At 43.1% G+C, this 6,000-nt stretch overlaps 1 non-coding gene across 1 annotated transcript; it reads left to right on the top strand.

Annotated features, from left to right (window-relative positions):
• Positions 1 to 817: 817 nt before the first annotated feature.
• On the top strand, positions 818 to 890 carry TRNAM-CAU (transfer RNA methionine (anticodon CAU)). The gene has a single exon. It is a non-coding gene; the product is annotated as a tRNA-Met (tRNA).
• Positions 891 to 6,000: the final 5,110 nt, after the last annotated feature.

The raw sequence follows: 6,000 nt of genomic DNA, 5'->3' as shown, positions 1-6,000 counted from the left end.
GCACTGAATGAATGGAAGGGAAGTGATGGATTCAAAAGAGTTGTACAAGATCACTGTTCAATATTTGGCAAGTCATGGATGTGGTGTTTGAAGGCGGGGGATGAGTCAAGGTTGACGTGGAAGTCTAAGTCCAAAAAGGTTGGCACAGAGGAGGTTGGGAATTAGATATTTGGTATATGGATGTGTGAGCTACTGTGGAGAAGAACAGGCAGAGAGATCATGAGCTGCATCAGAGAAAGAGCTCACATTTTGGAATCTAAAAATCTGCTTCTCTATTCAGGCTTTGCCATTTAGCAGCTCTGGGACCTTAGGAGCATTCCTTAATGTATCTGAGCCTCCGCTATGCTGGAAAGTGCAGATTATAGAGTAAGATAGAGAAGTATGGACTGTAAAAAATTTTGAGGACTATTTATTCACTCATTCGCTCATTCATTCATTCATTCAGTTAGTCAATCCGTCAGTCAGTGAACTAACAGGTATTAACTGGGCACTTCCTACGTTTCTCTTCAGCAAAGGAGACCATGGAAGCTATAAGATCAACTGAGATCTCTGAGGGCAGGAAAAACCACATCATTACAACAGAAGATCAAAGAAGACAGGTAATATTATCCCCAGTCGCACAACCAAGATTCTTCTATCTTTGGCTGCGTCAGAAAGGTATGGACTTGTTATGAAATTCTTCAGGTGCAGCAGTGGCTTAGTGGAGTTATTTTCATGTAGTATTGATTGTATTCTTTAAGTCAGGAATTGATAAGGCATCAGTGGTGGGAAAATGATAGTTTGTATTTCTCTTTAATATGAGTTACTGATACAATGTGCCCTCTTAGTGCAGTTGGCAGCATGTCAGTTTCATAATCTAAAGGTCCTGAGTTCAAACCTCAGAGAGGGCAGGAGTGTTTTTCCATGTTTTCAAAGTCTACTGGCCCTAATGTTCTCTTTGCAAAAAGAAAGGATAGGTCAAATACACCAAAAAAAAAAAAAAAAAAAAAAAAAAGAACACAAAGTAAAATTAGCAAATGCTGCCAGAGAAAAATTTGAAGACTCATCCAATACTTGCTGAGGAGGGTGAGATCAGTTTTGTACTTTGTTGGGCTTCCCAACCTTTGAGTAAAATGAGTGGAGAATAAATTTACATTATCCAGAAACTACAAGCTCTACTATATTTTGGCTGTTCCTCTCCATCAGATGGAAAATCAGGAGAAATTTCTCTTACAACTTTGTTCTCTGAAGGTTGCCCAAACACATTTAAGGAAGGGGAGGAAATGTAAAATCATCGATTCTTTTAATCATCCAACAAACATTTTTTGAGCACATACCTTGTTAATGGACTGTTCTAGGGGCAGTAATTCAAGATTTATTAAAATGCAAAAATTCTCTCCCTCCTGGAGCTATATCCCCATTGGGAGGAGTGGGAGAAACAGACAAGAAGCTAAAAAGAAAAATGCGTAGTAAGCTAGGTGATAATGTTTACTGTGGGGCAATCATTAGGTACTAAGAGGGTCTAGAGTGTGGAGGTGGCACCTTCAGATTTCAGGGGAAGAGTCAGAAAAGTTGTCACCTTGAAGATACCTTCTAGTCTCTCCTTCCTTCTTGCTTGAAAAAGTCCTTGTGCCCAAAGATATTTCTAACACTGTCACTAGAGTAATTTTTACATACAAAGGCAACTGGGGGTTATGAGAGCTTTTTGCACATGAGGCAAGCAAGCTTAATTGGATGAATAGTGGTACCTGATAAATCCTTCACATGTTTCTTCATATGGAAAATGAGAACCAAGGGATTCTTCATGTGGAACAGAGTCAGTTTAAAAGGAACTGAGTAGTAAGCATTAGCTACTGTTCTGGTTGCCTTTTCCCTGTGGAATGCTGCCCCCTCACACTGAGCTTGTATCGCAGATGCTTATTAGAAGCTTGTAGAATGGATTTACAGATTGAGGTTTGAATCTACCGGGATTCTCTTCTAGGAAAAAATGGTCTTCACTCTAAGTTTTCACTTAACACCTAGGAAAGAAAAGAACTCTAAACAGGCTTACAAGATTGAGTGTTCTCTGGGGAAAGCAAGAAGCTCTGCCAAGCTATAGGCTTAGAAGAATATAATCTGAGCATATAGCGGAGTCTCAGTACACTCAAGAATACTCAGGAGGTCAAAATAGTTAAGCAGTGAATCTGACCAGAATGTTTGTGGTAGAGAGAAACAACTTGGTTTCACGTCCGTGATTTGAAAGACATATGCACCAGAGTTGTTGTCTATTGGCCTCAAAAATAATGGAACTTATTGTGTCTTTCATGATGGAGAAAAGTCTTTTCCCATTATTTCTGACTCAAAATATCAAAAATCTGTCTGATAACTAAAATGAGAAGGGATTCTAACCCCTAGATCATCACTGTTTCTGTTGTTGATTTTTCCTGACCATTTTTTAATTTCTTTAAAATTCAATGCTGATTAGAAGCCCTGGTTTCCAGTTTCCAACAGTCCCTTCAAAATTCTTCCTCCTTCTCTCCATACCTTTTCCTTCTCCCAGGACGCTAGTGTGTTCCTATGCCAAATCTCCCTTTCTCTGGAAATTAGAGGAGGGATCAAACCCTACTGAGCGACTGGGGCCACAGTGGGAGAGGATAATTGTCAAGATGTGAGGTCAAGAGATGCTGCCACTCCTCCTCCTCCCAAGTGGCTGTATTTCCAATCAGGTAGCAATTGCAACCTCGTTTTTATGGTGAGATATATGACCTGTGGGAGAGTCCCGAAATTCCAACTGTGTCCCTACCAGCTGAAAACTTCACTTGCCTTCTGGCAATTCAAGATAGTGAAATTGTTTCAGAGCTAGATCCTTCCCCTGGTGACATATTATAGGTCTCACTTTCTCCACATTCCCTGACAGAAACAGTAGTTTTTCACTGTGCTTTTGCTGAGGTCATGTTTGAGATGCTCTTCTCTCAGTTGAATCCTCTTCAATGGTAGTGAAGTAACCCTGTGGTACAGGGTTAGACCCATACAAGTGGTTAGGGCATATGTCTAGAATGACCTCAGGTCAAAAAGAGGGTTAGAGTATGAAAAATAGGTCAACTGTTAGAACACCTTCTTTGCACTCAGAGCTAGATCCTTCCCATGGTGACATATGTCTAGTGGAAAAGACACCTGTTTTCTCCAGTTTTGCTCCTTCATTTCTTCTCAGGAGGCACTTCCAATCCTCATAGCTTCTCTCCTGAACTCAACTCTGGGAAATATTGTGTGTCTTTAAAAAATGGCAATTTATATATTTCTGGTTCTTTTATTATTTCACAAACAACTCAGCTTAGGCTCAGTCTTTGACCAATACTCCCTGTCAATGGGATATAGACAATGAAGAAAAACTTGAAAAATGCTGTGGAGAGAGAAAGTGTCATCTCTAGTAAGTTGTGCTGTGCATTTTCATCTCAAGATTCACAGTTTTTGGCTGCTGGGTAGGTGGATCTCTCACCTCTGTTTTCTGGACAGAGGGACACTGGTGAAAAAAAGGCCCCTCCTCTACTTTGTAAGTGAGATTACTGGGTTCATTTAGCCTAGGAGTAAACAAGGAAGGCTGAAGAGGGACACTTAGAGAGACAAGATGTACTAGAGAATTTGTGGGGTGAGGTCTCTGAGTAGCATAGGTCTTAAAGGAGATCATAAAGACCCAGATTAGGATGGTGTCAAAATGGTGGTGTAAGTGGACTCTGAACTCACCTCCTCCCATGGACACAACAATTTACAACTACTCTTGGAACAATTACCCTTAAGAGAGTCTGAAAACTGGATAAAAAGAACCCCCACATCAAGGGACGGTACTTACTGAGGGAAAAGAGGCAGAAATTCCTTTCTGGAGAGAAAAAAGCCACTCTCTAGCTGCAACACTGCATGGCCAGCCAGTAGCACCCTTGAGGTACGAAGCCCTCCCTGGAGGAGTGGGGGATCTGAGCAGGGGAGCGTTACCACAATAAGCAGGTTTTGGACTCAGCACACCCCAGACGAGTGTCATAATACCTGGGTCTGCCAGCTATTAACTACAACAGAGAATACCCCGAGAAAAGCTATCAGATATAAGGGGGAGGGGAGCCAGCTCTTAAACAACCCACACACATATTCACCTGTTTCAAAAAGCAACCTAAAATCATCAGGAAGAAATGTGCGCAGTCCTTTGGTGAAAACAGACTCTCCTGATAGCTCTGGGAGCATCTCAGTGAGAGGTGAGTCCTCTCCAGGGACTGAGACATTGGTGGCAGCCATTATTGTGACCTAGTACAGACCTGCTGACACAGACGCTGGCAGACACCATTGGAGTTCTTCCCCTGGCCTGTTACTGCAGGGGTTTGCCCCACCCACTAAAGCACTGATTTAATCCAGCTTAGCCAGGGCAGGTAGCCCACCCTAGGGATTGGCTCCACCCAACAGCAAGCCCTGGGGCAACTTGTGGGCCTACATAGGCAGGGTGCCTGGAACCTCTGCAACAGGGTGAGTGGGTCTGCCTCTGTGGGGCAGGGCATGCACGAGGGGCAAGCCTGCATTGGTAGAGTGTGTGGGGCCTCTGCAGTGGGGTGATTGAGCCCACTTCGGTGGGTCGGGACACATGCACAGGGCAGGACTGTGTTGACGGGTTGCATGGCCCTGTGGGTGGTGGGGCCTGTCAGCCTTAGCAGACTTGTGCTTCTCAAACAGCTACATAGGGGGTTGGTCCCTCCTTCCAAAGCCTGAAACAATTGGGTACTCCAATGCCTCGCCCCACTCAGCTGCAACCCTGAGAGAGCCTTGGAGGCTGGAAGGCTGCAGCAATTGTAAGCCCCTAATGCTAGAAAGCAGCCACACTGGGGGCCTACTCACTTAACAGAGAAACTGCAACAGGAATGTGCTATTACATGTTGAAGCCAACTCTGATGGGGCACCCCACACCCAATACAGTGACTGAAAGGACCATAGCAGCCACATGCAGCTGAGCATTACAACCAGCCAACCAGGTGGACAGCCTAGCCTCCCTGGACAGCGGCAGCAAGAGCAACCCTGCCATAACAGAAGGAAACATGTAGCCCACACAGGGAACACTCCTAGAACATTTGGAACTGGTGATGAGAAGGAAGCACACTGCTGGGCCTCATAAGACATCTATTACATAAGGCCACCTGTCCAAGATAGGGAGATGTAGCTGACCTACCTAATACATAGATATAACCACAGAGAAAGAGACAAAATGAGGAGACAAAAGAATATGTTCCAAGTAAGGGAACAGGACAAAACCCCAGGAAAAGAACTAAATGAAACAGAAATAAACAATTTACCTGAAAAAGAGTTCAAACAAAGAATCATAAGGACACTTGGGAGTCCTTGGGAGAAGAATGGATGAACTCAGTGAGAACTTCAGCAAAGAATTGGAAAATGTAGAAAAGAACCAATCAGAAATGAAGAATACAATAATAGGAATGAAAAATTCAGTAGAAGGACTCAATAGCAGAGTAGATGATACAGAAGAATGGACCAGCGACCTGGACAAAAAACTAGAGGAAACAACCCAAGCAGAACAGATAAAAGAAAAAAGAATTTAAAAAGAATGAGGACAGTCTGAGGGACCTCTGTACAACAGCAAGCACACTAACATCCATGTTATAGGTGTCCCAGAAGGAGAAGAGACAGACAAAGGGGCAGAAAATATATTTGAAGAAATAATAGCTGAAAACTTTCCTAACCTAAGGAAGCAAACAGACATCCAGGTACAGGAAGCACAGAGAACACCAAACAAGAAAAACCCAAAGAGGCTCACATCAAGACACACTATAATTAAAATGTCAAGAATTAAAGATGAAGAGAGAATCCTAAAAGCCGCAAGAGAAAGGCGACTAGTTACATACAAAGGAAACCCCAGAAGGCTATCAGCTGACTTCTCAGCAGAAACCTTACAGGCTAGAAGGGAGTAGTATGATATATGTAAAGTGCTGAAAGGACAAAACCTACAGCCATGAATACTCTACCCAGCAAGGTTATCATTCAGAATGGAAGGAG

This window comes from Diceros bicornis, chromosome 14, assembly GCF_020826845.1.
Source record: "Diceros bicornis minor isolate mBicDic1 chromosome 14, mDicBic1.mat.cur, whole genome shotgun sequence".
Classification (NCBI taxonomy): Eukaryota; Metazoa; Chordata; class Mammalia; order Perissodactyla; family Rhinocerotidae; genus Diceros; species Diceros bicornis.
This window is presented reverse-complemented; position numbering and strand designations above follow the sequence as displayed.